General features: G+C 40.7%; 1 protein-coding gene and 1 non-coding gene across 4 annotated transcripts in view; both read left to right on the top strand.

Moving 5' to 3' along the window:
* Positions 1 to 16,502, top strand: part of GABPB1 (GA binding protein transcription factor subunit beta 1) — a 437,479-nt gene that overhangs the window by 408,644 nt on the left and 12,333 nt on the right. The gene's annotated exons all lie outside the window — the stretch shown is intronic.
* On the top strand, positions 6,793 to 6,906 carry LOC128665320 (U5 spliceosomal RNA). Its single transcript, XR_008403083.1, has one exon. It is a non-coding gene; the product is annotated as a U5 spliceosomal RNA (small nuclear RNA).

Here is a 16,502-nt window from a genome sequence, read left to right as displayed (position 1 = left end):
AACTTCAAAGGTCAAAAGTCTTCCTCTCCCTCTTCCAAGCAGGAGCAGTCCAAGTCCTCTTGGAAGCCCAATCAGTCTTGGAATAAGGGGAAGCAATCAAAGAAACCCTCAGCTGAGTCTAATTCCGTATAAAGGGTCGGCCACCAGTCTGGGATCGAAACAAATAGGGGGGCAGACTTTCCCTGTTTTGTCAAGCGTGGAGACAAGATGTCCCAGATCCTTTGGCTGTGGACATAGTATCTCAGGGTTACAAAATAGAATTCAAAACTTTCCCTCCCATTGGCAGATTCCATCTCTCAAGATTATCTGCAGACCAGGTAAAAAGAGAGGCATTCTGGAACGGCATTCAGGACCTTTCCTCCCTGGGAGTGATTGTTTCAATTCCAGTAAGGGAACAGGGTCTAGGATTCTATTCAAATCTGTTTGTGGTGCCCAGAAGAGGGAACTTTTCGACCCATTTTAGACCTAAAGTGCCTCAACAAGTTTATCAGTGTACCGTCCTTCAAAATTGAAACCATTCGTTCCATTCTTCCTTTGGTCCAAGAGTGTCAGTTCATGATGACCATAGACCTGAAGGACGCATATCTTCATGTTCCCATCCACAGGGATCATCACAAATTCCTGAGATCCAGTTTGTGGCTCGTCTGTTTGGCCTGGCCACAGCTCCCAGAATTTTTTCAAAGGTTCTGGGGGCTCTTTTGGCAGTGATCAGGTCTCGGGGAATTGCAGTGGCGCTATTCCTGGACGATATATTGGTTTAGGCACCATCTTTTAAACAAGCAAACTCTCATACAGCGATTATGTTGTCTTTTCTACGTTCCCGCGGTTGGAAAGTGAATCTGGAACAGAATTCCCTTGTTCCAGCTACAAGGGTGGTTTTCTTAGGGACCATCATAGATTCCCTAGCTATGAAAATTTTTCTGACGAAGGTCAGAAAATCCAGAATTCTCTCCTCTTGCCTCTCTCTACAGACTACTGTTCGGCCATCAGTGGCTCAATGTATGGAGATAATTGGTCCATGGACATCATTCCCTTTGCTCGATTACATTTGAGAGCTCTGCAATTGTGCATGCTCAGACAATGGAATGGAGACCATTCGAATCTGTCTCAGAGGATAGATCTAGACCAGTCGACAAGAGACTCTCTCCCATGGTGGCTTTCTCAGGACCATCTGTCTCAGGGCACATGCTTCCGGAGACCTTCAGGGGTGATTGTGAGCACGGACGCCAGCCTGCTAGGCTGGGGAGCAGTCTTGCACTCGTTAAAGGCGCAGGGACTATGGACTCAGGAGAGGAGTCTGCTCTCCCCATAAACATCTTGGAATTGAGAGCGATTTACAATGCTCTGATGGCTTGGCCTCAATTGTCCTTAGCCCGGTTTATCAGGTTTCATTCGGACAACATCAGCTCAGTGGCTTACATCAACTACCAGGGAGGAACTTTGAGTTCCTTAGCCATGAAGGAGGTGGCACGGATTATTCAGTGGCCGGAAGCTCACAATTGTTGTCTATCTGCCATCCACATTCCTGGAGTGGACAACTGGGAAGCGGATTTCCTGAGCAGAAATTTCATCCTGGGGAGTGGGCTCTCCATCCGGAGGTGTTCTCCAGGTTAACCCTCAAATGGGGGGTGCCGGAGTTGGATCTGATGGCATCTCTGCAGAACGCCAAGCTTCCAAGTTACGGTTCAAGGTCAAGAGATCCTCAGGCCGCTCTGATAGATGCTCTGGCGGTTCCTTGGGATTTCGGTCTAGCATACCCGCTTCCTCCGTTTGCGCTCCTTCCACGAGTAATTGTTTGTATCAAACAGGAGAGAGCATCGGTAATTCTAATAGCTCCTGCATGGCCTTGAAGGATCTGGTATGCAGACCTAGTGAAGGTGTTATCTCGGCCAACTTGGAGGTTGCCTCTGAGGGAGGACCTTCTTACTCAGGGTCCATTCCTCCATCCAAATCTTGTTTCTCTGAAGCTGACTGCTTGGAGATTGAACGCTTAGTTCTGTCTAAGCGTGGATTTTTTGAGTCGGTCATTGAGACCATGATCCAAGCTCGCAAGCCTGTTACTTGAAAAATCTACCATAAGGTATGGCGTAAATACCTTTTATTGGTGTGAATCTAAGGGCTACTCTTGGAGTAGGGTCAGGATTCCTAGAATTTTGTCTTTTTTCCAGGAAGTTCTGGAGAAAGGGTTGTCAGTCAGTTCTCTGAAAGGTCAGATTTCTGCATTATCTATTTTGTTACACAAGCGTCTGGCGGATGTGCCAGATGTTCAATCTTTTTGCCAGGCCCTGGTCAGAATCGGGCCTGTGTTTAAACCTGTTGCTCCTCCTTGGAGCCTTAATCTTGTTCTTAAAGTTTTGCAGCAGGCTCTGTTTGAGCCAATGCATTCCATAGATATATTAAAGGGACACTGAACACAATTTTTTTCTTTTGTGATTCAGATAGCATGCAATTTTAATGAACTTTCTAATTTACTCCTATTATCAATTTTTCTTAGTTCTCTTGCTATCTTTATTTGAAAAAGAAGGCATCTAAGCTAAGGAGCCAGCCAATTTTTGGTTCAGACCCTGGACAACACTTGTTTATTGGTGGGTGAATTTATCCATCAATTAGCAAGAACAACCCAGGTTGTTCACCAAAAATGGGCCGGCATCTAAACTTTCTTGGTTTTCAAATAAAGATACCAAGAGAATTAAGATAACTTGATAATAGGAGTAAATTAGAAAGTTGGTTAAAATTGCATATTCTATCTGATTCGTGAAAGAAAAAAAATTGGGTTCAGTGTCCCTTTAAGTTGCTATCTTGGAAGGTTTTGTTTCTTATTGCTATCTCTTCTGCTCGGAGAGTTTCAGAACTCCTTTGCTTTGCAGTGTGATTCGCCTTACCTTATCTTTCATGCGGATAGGGTGGTTCTTCGTACTAAATTGGGTTTTCTTCCGAAAGTGGTTTCGGATAGAAATATTAATCAGGAAATTGTTGTTCCTTCTCTCTGTCCCAATCCTTTCTCTCATAAAGAACTTCTGTTGCACAACTTGGATTTTGTGCATGCTCTAAAATTCTACCTACAGGCGACTAAAGATTTTCGCCAGTCTTCTGCCCTGTTTGTTTGTTTGTTTCTCAGGAAAGCGTAAGGGTCAAAAGGCTACTGCTACTTCTCTTTCCCTCTGTTTGAGAAGTACAGTTCGTTTTGCTTATGAGACTGCTGGACAGCAGCCTCCTGAGAGAATTACGGCTCATTCCACTAGGGCTGTCTCCTCCTCTTGGGCTTTCAAAAATGAAGCTTCTGTGGAACAGATTTGCAAGGCTGCAACTTGGTCCTCTCTGCATACTTTTTGCAGATTTGATACTTTTGCCTCGGCTGAGGCCTCTTTTGGGAGAAAGGTTCTTCAAGCTGTGGTGCCTTCTGTTTAGGTCTGCCTGTCTTGTTCTCCCTCCCTGTTCATTCTGTGTCCTCTAGTTTGAGTATTGGTTCCCACTAGTAATTGAATGACGTTGTGGACTCTCCATATCTTAGGAAAAAAAACAAAATGTATGCTTACCTGATAAAGTTCTTTCTTTCCGGATATGGAGAGTCCACGACCCCACCCTTTATTAAGACAGTTATTTTTGACTAAACCTCAGGCACCTTATTCACCCTTGTGTTATTTCTTTTCCATTTCCCTTCGGTCGAATGACTGGGGATTATGGGTAGGGGAGTGACACTTAACAGCTTTGCCGTGATATTCCCACTAGTAATTGACGTTGTGGATTCTCCATATCCGGAAAGAAAGAAATTTATCAGGTAAGCTTAAATTTTGTTTTTCAGAACAAAATGGCTTCTTCATGCAAAAATCAGTATTTAGTGTGACCTCCCTTGGCACTAAGAACATTTTGAACTCTTCTGGTGTATTATACCAGGCTTTTTTCAGCACTTCCCAGAGTTCTTCTTTGGAGTTAGGTTGTCTTTTGATTCTTTCGCTCTCCAGGTGATCCCATACTGCATGTATAAAATTCAGGTCTGGACTCTGTGGAGGCCAGTCCATGGCTGTCAGTTTTTTATCAGCTGTTTTTCTCTCCAAATATGATTTCACTGCATTAGCAGTGTGCTTTGGATCATTATCATGCTGAAAAATAAAACCATTCCCAAAAAGGCGCTTTCCAGAGGGAATGGCATGATGAATTAAAACCTGTCTGTACTTTTTAGCTTTAATGATCCTATAAATTCTGACAATATCGCCAACACTACTGGCAGAAATTCTGCCCCAAACCAGGAAAGACCCTCCACCATGTTTCACTGAAGGCCATCTCTCTTCAACTCTTCTTCTCACATATTGTCGATGATTGGACCCAAAAACTTGGATTCATCACTCCATAATACTATTTTCCACTAATCTTTATTCCAATCTTTGTGAGCTTTAGCATATCTTAGCCTTTTTACCCTGTACCCTTTCCGAAAAAGTGGATTCTTGGCTGCTACCCTTACACAAAGACCAATTCTGATCAAGCTTCTTTGTACTGTAGAAGGGTCAACTTGTCATCTCAATGAAGCTGTCAGATGCTGAGCCAGGTCCGAATGGACTTCTTCCAATCTCTGAAAGAAGAAACTCTGAGAAACTTCTCATCAGATGTTGAAGGTTTTCTTGGCTTACCAGTCCATTTTCTTTTCTATAGCATGGAGAGTCCACAAAATCATTCTAATTACTAGTGGGATATTAACTCCTGGCCAGCAGGAGGAGGCAAAGAGCACCGCTGCAGAGCTGTTACTTATCACTTCCCTTACCCATAACCCCCAGTCATTCTCTTTGCCTTGATCACTGGAGGATGGCGAAGAAGGTGTCTGAAGAAATGTAATCCTTTAATGGGTACTTTTCCCTGCAAGCAAGGATTGGGGTCAAGCTGTGTCCATGTCAATCTCTTTAGTAAGAGTAATGGTGGCTTTTAGCAGTTAGAAGACGGCAAGGTTGTCTTTGCTTAAATGCTAACATTAATGCTACCCTTCTGTGGAACACCAGAGTTGTTTACTCTGTTTTTTCCTTTCTCTCCAGGTCTCTGTCAGAACTGTTTCTGTTACACCGGAGATACAGTGCCTGCCCTAGAGTTGAATACGGTCTCTGTCAGGATGATGTTTTTTTCTGCCAAACCTGGGGCTACTAAAAAAGATGCAAGACTGGTAAGTCCCTGGATCCCTTATTCCCCCTATGGCTTGTGGTCTAAGTGAGGGGTGACTTCTCACTAAGGGTGGGGGACTTTTACCTCTCTAATTTAACCCCTCAGTGGGGGTAGGCACTATGGGGTTCTTAAAATTGCTCCTTTTATTTTTAGCTAGAGTAAATCCCTTTGGGAAGGGTATCTGTGATTCCGGTTCCTATTAAACTTGAATCTTGGCTGACATAGAGTAAATCCCTTTGTGAAGAGTATCTGTAAAATATTTATTTGAGGTTTTCTAGTTTTCCCTGACTGTTATTTGGCTGATGTTCCGGTTCTTAGAGGGATAACTCCTTTATTGGTGAACCGGATTGGGGTTTTGTCAATGATAGAGGGAGATCCCTCTCTCAGTCAAGTCCTAGTCACTTATTTTATGATGCAGCTATAATTTTTGATGCTTGTATAGTACAGCGCTTGTGAAAGGGAACATTTGTACTGTCGTACAAGTGAATACTTGCATGGATGTCCGCATTCACGGTTCACTACCTCAGCACTTTTTTTTAAATGGCGCTCGATTAAGAGGGATATTCATGCACATGGCCACATTTGCAAGTCTCCCTTGGGTGCTTAGGGGGTCCTGGTGTTAATGGCCGCATTGCGGCTCTAAAAGGAGGCATGTGCATACTAGCAACTTCAGCGTGTGGCTCTTGTTTAAGAATGTTTCTCCGGTACTGGAGATAGTCGGCTTCTTTGGCGATCGCACTGCACGCCAATTGTTTTGAGCCCATTATAAGTTAGGCTCCCATGCAGATTTTCACAGATTGTTTAAGGGACGTCATATTTATTCGATGCCCACTTCAAATTTCTTTTACCTCTGCCATGGCGTGCTGTTGCATTGAACCTAGGAGAGGTTTTGTGATCTTCGGAGCCTTTGTTTAATTATGTCTAATCTTCTGGGCCCTGTAATATTATGTGCTGTTTTTTTCTGACTATTATATTTGCTGTCTCTAAGGTCAGCGTAGTCCATGTTAGATGTATATTAATAGTGGTCATACAGTCAGAGGTTTTCTATTTATGTTTATTTCACATATGCGGTGAATAAATGTTTTTATTCATGTGTGGAAGTGGTGAGATGGAATGGGTTAAATTTTCTTTCCATGCACTTTGTTTGTTTTTGACAGATTTACTCTAGTATTGAGTTTTCCTGTCTTCTACTGCCATCTAGTGGTGATTAATGATATTTTTCATTGTTTTGAAATTTCTATAGGAAAGGTCATTTATATGTAAACCTTCTCTGAACCACTTGTGGATGGTAACAGATTTTTTTTTCTACTACTCTAGTAGATAGAACATTATATGGGATCCCTGTGGAGTCTCTTTTTTTTCTTTTATGTATCAGATGCAATATAACATAATATCGTTTTTTTCTACGTTATCTTCTTTGTACAGGGGCTCTTCTCCTTTATGTTGGAGATCCATATTTTGAGTTCTCTCATATGAGGGGATCTGTACTAATATCCGTGACATGTATGCTATCCTATTTCATGTATAGGGGCTTATATGTATCTCTATCTGATGGAGGTGATTTTTTTATAATTGTTTATTTCTATATTTTAGGTATAGGAATACAATCATAATTGCTATGTCTGTGACATGTATGCTTTGCCTCCCATACTCTGGTTTCTCTTCAGATCGATTAAATCTTTTGCTTTTTTCTAAAGATTTACGTGGAGAAGAACAACCATGAGTTTAAAAAAAAATTAAAGTTTTTTTTTAACTAAGGTTGTCTTCTAGACTCTCTGTTTCCTATTTGAAGTCTTTTCTGACATCAGGGCCTCTAATAATGTTTGTTCCCTTTGTAACTTCAATGGATCGATCTAGGATTTCATAGAGGTCCAGTCATCCTTGGTATAAGGGAACTCTAACCTAATCCTTCCTATGACTTTAGTCAGCATATAGAAGCAGCCCTCTATACAGTCTTGGTTACAGTAAGGAGCAGGTTTTTCTTCTTTCGGAAGTATTGAATACACAATGTCCCAGATCCTTGGGCTTTGGAAGTCATTTCCCAGGGATACAAGATAGGGTTCAAGTCCTGTCTCCCCAGGGGCAGATTTAGCCTGTCAAAGTTTTTTTCACTACATGAAGGACCTATTTTTTCTAGGAGCGTTTGTCCCAGTTCCTGTATCGGAACAGGAGCAGGGTTTTTTATTCAAATCCTTTTGTGGTTCCCCAGATAAAGGGAATTTTCCGACCTTTATTGGACCTCAAGTGTCTCAACAACTTCACTTAAGGTTCGTCCTTCATAGGAGACTATTTGTTCCATTCTTCCTTTGGTTCAGGAGGGTCGGTTCATGTCTATTATGGACGCGTTTTTCTTGTTCTCATATTCTGGGAACTTTTTCTATTTCTGCGGTTTTGCCTTTCTGGGCTGACTTTCCAGTTTGTTGCCCTTCCCTTTGGCCATGCTGCGGGATCCTTTTGGCAGTGGTGGTCAGATCTAGGGAATCGCAGAGGCGCCATACCTGGACGACTCTTGGTTAAGGCGTCATCTTTTCAGTTAATAAGATCTCATAATTAGATGTTGTTTATTCTCATTTACACGGGAAAGTGACTCTGCAGTAGAGTTTCTTGGTGCCAGACACCAGGGTGTGTTTTAGGTACGATTATAGATTCTCTGTCCATGAGGATTATTTCTGATGGAGGTTAGATAATTCCCTTCCTTTTGTCTTTCTCTTCTATTTTTGACTCTATGTATAAAAGTAATTGGTCTGGGGGCGGAGCCTGGAGGAACATGGAGTAGGATGCTTAATACAGCAGCTCTGTGTAAGGCAGTGAGCAAAGAAGTGACCAAACCTCCATCGCTAACTCTAGTAGAGACCCAACAATTCTTTGAGCACTAAAGCAACTGAAGTGACAATTAGAGCGAGCCCGAATCACTCATCTAGCTGCAACGCACTTAGGGAGCTTAATAGTGCAGGGCGTGCGGCCACCATCTTGAAGAGCCATGCGGTTGACCCGGCCGTGATGGTAGGAGTCCATGAAGAGATTGTGCCCGTTAGCAATGCAGGAATCAAAGGGACAACCCCTAGTGAACCAGTGAGTACACGGTCATACATTAAGGGAAAGTGGTGAATGGCAAAGTCCCATATAACAAACCATTACATTCACACATACTATCCTGACAAAGGCCCACTGCAAGTTATACAGCCGAGGGCAATGTATCTAACATGAGGGACATTGTGCAGTGCTAAAACAAAAATTTAAGGGAGATAATGATCTTGTAAACATTTCAGGGCAGTATCCCAGTGATCTGCATATCGTCTAATCTTCTCAGGTCTGAAAACATGCAACAGAGGTTTTTAACTACAACACAGCACTTCTTAGCACTAGCTGCATTGGCCTAGCTCTAGCAATTCTCTAAGTTTTCAAAAATACCAAGTATCTGGCAGCGCCAATGGAGCCTTTCACATTTCTCACAACATTGTCTGACTTGCTGGATATGCATCACATAAGATTCCTGGAATCTATAGAAGAAGCACTCCACTCTCCTATTCAAGACCCGGTAGGCTCAGATTCAGTCTCAACCGGGATGTTTACTGAGCTTGTCCCAGTGAGTCCTGATTGTAATCAGGGGGCAGTGTTTAAGGAATCGGCGAAGATGTCGCTGGGCATGAAGGATAGCGCTTCAGAACTGCCATGTGTAGCGCTCCGTGACCTACTTTTTCCCAATGTTCGTACAGTTGCCCTCCCTCTTGTAGAACAGCTGGAGCTGGGTACAGCTAGTATCCTAAATTATGTGGGCATAAAAGAAGATTGGTACATACAGGATTCTCCTGTCAACAGAGGATTTGTAGTACAGGGATGGAATGAGGTTGGACACCTACTTTTCCAATATCTATTGCATTACTTTTCCCCACCGTCCTCTAGACCAGTGGTCCGTGGACCACTGGTGGTCCACGAGAAGATGTTGGTGGTCCCTGACACCATCAAGCAAGAATTAATCTTCTCTGATGGTGTCACCTTCGTCGCACCGCAACTCCCTACAGTGCCTGGCTGGACATCAGTGAAAACCGACGGAGGAGTTAAATTACAATTTCCCTACGCACGTTGCGTAGTACTGCGCAACTTGCGTAGCTAGATTGTATATTTAACTCCTCCTGCCCGGCGCGCTGCTCAGAGAGGTTGATATAGTCTTGGCTTGAAATAGTGAAATTATAGTTTATAAAAAAAGAAAATCTTAAAAAAAAATTCTCTCTTAGATTTCATTTATTTTCTCCCCTTTATCTGTCTCTTTGTAGTTGTTTTCCTAATTCCTTCAGATGGACTTACATCACTGTTTGTCTTCCTCCCCTCCATTTTCTTTTTTTTAAAATTAAATATTAATTATTTTTTATTCTAATAATTTTCCAGCACACAAAGCCATTCCACCTGAATTCCATTAATTGCCATCCAGCAGATCAGCCATATCCCTCCAGTATTATAGTAATTGCCAGTAACATCAGTCGTGGTAAGCTCACATCCATATTGAGAGCTTTCTGATATAAACTTAATTTATGACTCAAACGTCTGTCCATGATCATAAGTAGTTTTGAATAATTCATAACTGGGGAGGTAACTTGGAAGTCTTGTGGTCCTTTTAAAGATAATTCTTTTTTTTTCTAGTTATGTACAGTATGCGTGTGTGTGTATGTGTGTATATATATATATATATATATATATATATATACACACACATTATAAAGCAGTGCTTTGCAAACTCTGTGTCGTGACACATTATTGTGTCGGCTGCAGTGTGTAGGTGTGTCCCTGCTTCAACACTAAAATTTTTTTATTTTTTTAAATTTTTTGTGGGGTTTCCGACTTTCCGCCTGCCTGCTACGCCTATCACATGGTTGACACATGATTGGTCACAGATCAGCTTAACTTATTGGAGCAGCTTAGCGGAACGGAAACTATTCCCATTAGCGGCTTTGATGGCACATTGACTGCACGTGTAGTCTCCTCAATCGTCTTGTGACTGCATGTGTAGTCAGTGAGTGGGACAGCTGCTTGATGAAATGCAAGTGTCTTTTATCTAATATTCCACCAAATATTCAGAAACTTTGTTCATCCCATCAACCTCATACATCCCATTAAGGTAGTAAGTAAGTGTTTTAAAACTTTTTTTTAATTCTTGCACATACATACTGTTACTTGTAAATACATTTTGTTTTTATAAAATTTATGTATGTGTCCGTATCTCTTAAAACAAGTTAGTTTAACCTCCTGTTTGCTAGTTCAACTGAATTACTGTGTCACGAAATGATGTAGTTCTAAAAAGTGTGTCATCAACATGAAAAGTTTGGAAAGCTCTGCTATAGAGGTTTGTACCTTTTTATAAAAAATCATTTTAGTGGTCCACGGGATTCAAAATTGTGAGTTTAGTGGTCCCTGAGGTCCGAAAGGTTGGCGACCCCTGCTCTAGACAGGCTGACTTCAGGTGCGGCATTGGTTAGAGCTTGCCAAACAAGGACTCTTCTACTCAGATCCTGTGACAGGAGTTGGTTAAACGGCGTGGGAGTAAGCTCTACAATCAGTGCTCTGCCTTGATACCATTTCTGTACTTAACTTTTTAATTATGTCCTGTATGTTTATGGTGGACTTTATGAGGGACAAAATCAAGTTTTTTATGTTATAATATATATGCAGACCTTATGATGGTCATTAACCTGATGCAAGTTTGTTTAGCTTGCAATTATATATATCACCTGCCTACTATATCGGTTAGATTCTATTCTTATGTTCAAGGCACATCAAGATAAAAGTCTATTCAATTATCATATATGCACATATGCCTAATATTATATTTTTCCTTGCCATGGGACATAGGGCCCGTGTCCACATGGCAGGGTTGTCTAGTATATGATGGTAGAAAGCCTTGCTAGTAGATTTAACTGATAATATTTTGGATGCGTATGGAGCTTATTGTGGCAATCATTTAGACTCTCTGCTTTAAATCTGATGCCATAGATCTTCTAAGGGTTTTATGTCATATACCAATTACCGTCACCGAAGATATTTATGTTTGATGTTAGATACAGAAGCTAGCCAGTTTTTGTTATATGTGTTTTAGTCATCTTATTGTCCTCATGGTCATTTTATATATCGAGTTAGACTGTGACTGCCTGATTACATGACATTGCTATGGGTCATTTTAGTACTATATAGCTAAAATCCTATGGTTACTCTTACTTAGGTTATATTTCTCTATGTATTCCTATTTCAGTAGAGGGAATATAACAAGCTTACTATTATCACATCTATTAATAGGCTCTATGCCCTATCTTTTTGAAGGGGTTAAGGTAGCCACACACCTTACTTTTAATAATGCTGTTGATTCATAGAACGCGGAGGGGTTGCCAGCGGCCGAGGCAGCGCTCTGTACTTTGTTTTGTTTACCAGTATTTTTAATATAAAACATTGCTCCCTTTAAGTAGCTTATATCTGATTTCTGTTACCATACGTACCCATTATAGTAACTCATATAGGTCATTCATGTATAGAGTCCAGCTAACATATCCCCCCCATCCACCTATAAACTCTGAGATTTGTAATTATGCTCAGTGTTTTGCAAGTTTTTTTCTCGTTAAATACCGCATTTATAATCATATACTAATTTATATATATCTTATGAGTAGTCATATGGATTCTCTTTCATTCCTGGTTATCTACTTGTAACAACATATTGAATATATGGGATTCATGACATTTTGTGAAAGAGAATAAGTCCCTAGTCTTATTCCCAGGCTTGCATGGATCTTACATATACTCTTATACTCTGACAGCACTTATAATTGGATCCACTGTTTATTGTTTCTTTTTCTAAGTAGTTTGGGTATTCATGAAACACTCTTTAATTCTATTCATGTTACAAAACAAGTTCTATATATTTACAGAATGTTTCATTTCAAAATAAGCTTGGACATGTTCAGAAATCATTGATATCAAAATAAGAAAAATGGAAAAAATTAGGTTTATTTTTAACTTGTGTTTATTATTTTCGTTTTCCAACAAACTGTATTCTATTTGGAGACATAGAGATTACTGTATCTTTCCTATTTTTATGTCAGTTATCTGTTGTATTTCATTTATGCCTCAATAAAAAAATAAAATATAAAATGGACAATGGAACAAAGTCCTCTCGTACCTATCGCAGAAGATAGTTTTGGATCCCTTACCAAGAGACTCTATCTTGGTGGTTTTTGCAGGTCCTTCTGTCTCAGGGTACATGCTTCCTGGGACCAACCTAGGTTATTGTGACTACAGACGCCAGCCTTTCCGGCTGGGGAGCAGTTGGGGTTCTTTGAAGGCTCAGGGTCTATAGACTTGTGAGGAGTCTTCTCCTCCCTTATCCATCCTAGAGTTTGGAGCAATTTTTCATGTTTTATCAGTCTGGCATCAACTAGTTTCAGTCCGGTTTATCCGATTTCAATCGGACAACATCACCTCAGTGGTGTACATCATCCTCCAGGGAGAATCTAGTAGTTCATTAGCCATGAAGGAGGTAACTCATCTCCAGAGGGCGGAGGCTCACGATTGTCTACTCTCTGCTCTCAACTTCCCAGGGGTGGCCTACTGGGAAGCAGTTTTTCATCTTGGGAATTGGATTTTCCGCCCAGAGGTTTTTTGTAATGATACCCTCAGGTGGGGGGTTCCAGATTTGGATCTGGTGGCATCTCGTCTAAACGGAAAGCTTCCAAAGTATGATCTAGAGCTCCACAAGCCGGTCTAATAGATGCCCTGGCGGTGCCTTGGACTTTCTGTCTGGCATACCTTCCTCGAGTCTTTACTCGTATTAGGCAGGAGGGGGCGTCTGTGATCTAATAGTTTCAGCGTGGGTACGCAGGATCTGGTTCGCGGATATGGTGAAGATGTCATCTCTTCCCCTTGGAGGTTGCCTTCGAGGTAGGATCTTCTATTTTAGGGTCCCTTCCTCCTAGTCTTGGCTTGGAGTGGTTTTTCTGGGGAAGTCTTTGAGTCTATGCTTCAGGCTCATGAGTCTGTTACTCGTAAGATTTTCCATGAGGTATGGCGTAAATACCTGTATTGGTGTGGATCGAATAATTTCTCTTAGTCGGGCGAGGGTTCCTCGCATTCTGTTTTTTCTTCAGGAGGGCCTGGAGAAAGGTTTGTCAGTCAGTACTCTGAAGGGTCGGATTTCTACACTGTCTATTCTTTGAAAATCTGGCAGACGTTTATGCAATCTTTTGTTCAGGTCTTGGTCAGAATCAGGCCTGTGTTGAGACCTATTGCTCCTCCATGAAGTCTTAACCTTGTTCTTAAGGTTTTGCAGCAGGCTCCTTTTGAGCCTATATGTCGAGTTCTACTGGCTATTTCATCTGTTCGTGTTTGCAGTGTTTCAGAAGGAACGTCTGTTACACAACCTGGATGTGGTATGTGCCAAATTCTTTTATTTGCAAGCACCTAAAGGATTTTTGTCAGTCTTCTGCCCTGTTCGTTGTTTTTCACTGGTAAGCGTAAGGGTCAGAAGGCCACTTCTGCTCTTTTTCTCTGGTTGAGAAGTGTTATCTGTTTAGCATAGGAGACAGCTGGACATTAGCCTCCTGAGAGAATTACGGCTCATTCCACTAGGACTTTTTCTCCGTCTTGGGCTTCTAAGTATGGAGCATCTGTGGAGCAAATCCTTTGCATATTTTTTCCAAATTCTATAAATTTGATACTTTTGCTTAGTCTGAGGCTTCCTTTGGGAGAAAGGTTTTTCTAGCGGTGGTGCCTTCTGTTTAGGCCTTCCTGTTTTGTTCTCCCTCCCTTTCATTCGGTGTTCTCTAGCTTGAGTATTGGTCCCCACTAGTAATTAGAATGATTTTGTGGACTCTGCATGCCATAGGCAAGAAAACAAAATTTATGCTTACCTGATAAATTATTTTCTTTCCAGGCATGGAGATTCCACGACCTGCCCTTGTCTATATTCAGACGTCAGTTTTTTTGTACAAACATCAGGCACCTCTATACCCTTGTGTTATCTTCTTTTTCCGTTCTCTTCGGCCAAATGACTGGGGGTTATGGGTAAGGGAAGTTATACTTAACAGCTCTGCTGGGGTGCTCTTTGCCTCCTCCTGCTGGCCAGGAGTGAATATCCCACTAGTAATTAGAATGATTTTGTGGACTCTCCATGACTGGAAAGAAAATAATTTATCAGGTGTAAGCATAAATTTTTGTTTTTTTCCCTTGACCTCTCCTGAATCTTCAAATCTCTTTGAGAGTGGCCTTGCTGATGCAAAAGTATGATTTTATGTCAAATTCTGTGTTCTTTGGCTTTTTGAATGGAATGATGTGATTAAAAGTTGGTCTTATTAGCAAGCTTCCAATGAATTAAACTCATACCCCATGTATATGTAATGGTCAAGCATGTCTTGCACAAACCTGGTGTAATAGACCTTTTTCACAACAGTCATTTTTACATGAAATAGTAGGACAAATACAGGTGTTGGCAATTACATTTATTAGGGCTCCATTCCATTTAGGTTTATGAGAGCCAGGTTCCCTAAGACTTTTGCACAGTACTGTATATACAGTGCCCTCCACTAATCTTGCCATCCTTGGTAAATATGAGCAATGAAGGAATGCTGTGAAAAATGGTCTTTATTGTTTAACCTTTTTTTATCTTTTGTTCAAAAAATACACAATACTCTGCTCTCATGGATATCAAACAATTGGAAACACAACACAGGTTTATCCAAAAAAAAAATCTTAGTTAAATATATGTGTATGAGAAAAATATATTTGAAGTATATTCCTATTGATATATTTTTTTTTTTTTAGTAAATATGGGTGACTAAGAACAGGAAATAGTTCAACCATGACTTCCTGTTTCACAGGTGTATAACTATGAGGTAGCACATAGGCCATTTATCACAATAGGTAAGACCAAGGAATATAGCTGTGATGTGCGGCAAATGATTGTTGAGCTTGAAAAAAATGCGAAGTGGCTATAAGAAAATAGCAAAAGCATTGCAAATGCCCATTTCCTCCATCAGGGCAATAATTAAGAAATTTCAGTCCACTGAAAATGTTTTGAATCAACCTGGAAGAGGATGTGTTTTAGTGGCCAAAATATCTCCAAGGATCACAGCTGAAGAAATGCAGAAGTTGCGTCTTGGGGTCAGAAAGTCTCCAAAACTGCAATCCGATGTCATCTACATCACCACAAGTTGTTTGAAAGGGTTTCATGAAAAAAGCCTCTACTCTCATCCAAAAACAAACTCAAGCGTCTTTAGTTTGCCAGACACTACTGGAACGTCAAATAGGATTGGGTTCAGTGGTCAGATGAAACCAAAACAGAGCTTTTTGGCAATAAACACCAGAGGTGGGTTTGGCGCACACAGAGGGGTAGCCATATGGAAAAGTACCTCATGCCCATGGTTACATATGATGGTGGCTCTTAAATGTTTTGGGGCTGTTTTTTTGCCAGAGGACCATTTTCTTAGGATATATGGCTTCATGGACTCCATTTAATATCTGTTGACATTAGTCAAACACCTGACTGCCTCTGCCAGAAAGCCTTAAATAGGCCGTGGTTGGATCTTCCAGCAGGACAATGATCCAAAACATACATCAAAATCAACACAAAAATGGTTTACTGACCACAAAATCAAGGTCCTGCCATGACCATCCAAGTCCCCTAACTTGAACCCCATGTAAAACCATTGGGGGAACTGAAGAGGAGAGTTCACCAGCATCTACCTTGAGATTTGAAGAATCTGGAGTGATGCTGCATGGGGTAATGGTCTCATATCGCTTGCCATGTATTCTTCAACCTCATCAGGCATTCTAGGAAAAGACTCAGAGCTGTTATATTGACAAAGGGAGGTAGCACAAAGTATTCACTAAAAGGGTGCCAATAATTGTACCACACATCTGCTTAACAAAGATTATTATTTATTTTTTATAAACCTGTGTTGTGTTTGCAATTGTTTGATATCCATGAATGCAGAGTATTTTTTTTTTTTTTTTTTAACAAAAAAATTAAAAGACAATTTTTCACACCCTGCTTTGCTCATATTTACCCTGGGTGCCAATATGCCAATATTAGTGGAGGGCACTGTGTGTGTATGTGTATGTATATGTATATATATATATATGTATATATATATATATATATATATATATATATATATATATATATATATATATATATATATATATATGTGTATATATATATATATGTATATATATATATATATATATATATATATACAGGGAGTGCAGAATTATTAGGCAAATGAGTATTTTGACCACATCATCCTCTTTATGCATGTTGTCTTACTCCAAGCTGTATAGGCTCGAAAGCCTACTACCAATTAAGCATATTAGGTGATGTG

The sequence above is a fragment of the Bombina bombina genome, chromosome 6, assembly GCF_027579735.1.
Source record: "Bombina bombina isolate aBomBom1 chromosome 6, aBomBom1.pri, whole genome shotgun sequence".
NCBI classification, from domain to species: Eukaryota; Metazoa; Chordata; class Amphibia; order Anura; family Bombinatoridae; genus Bombina; species Bombina bombina.
This window is presented reverse-complemented; position numbering and strand designations above follow the sequence as displayed.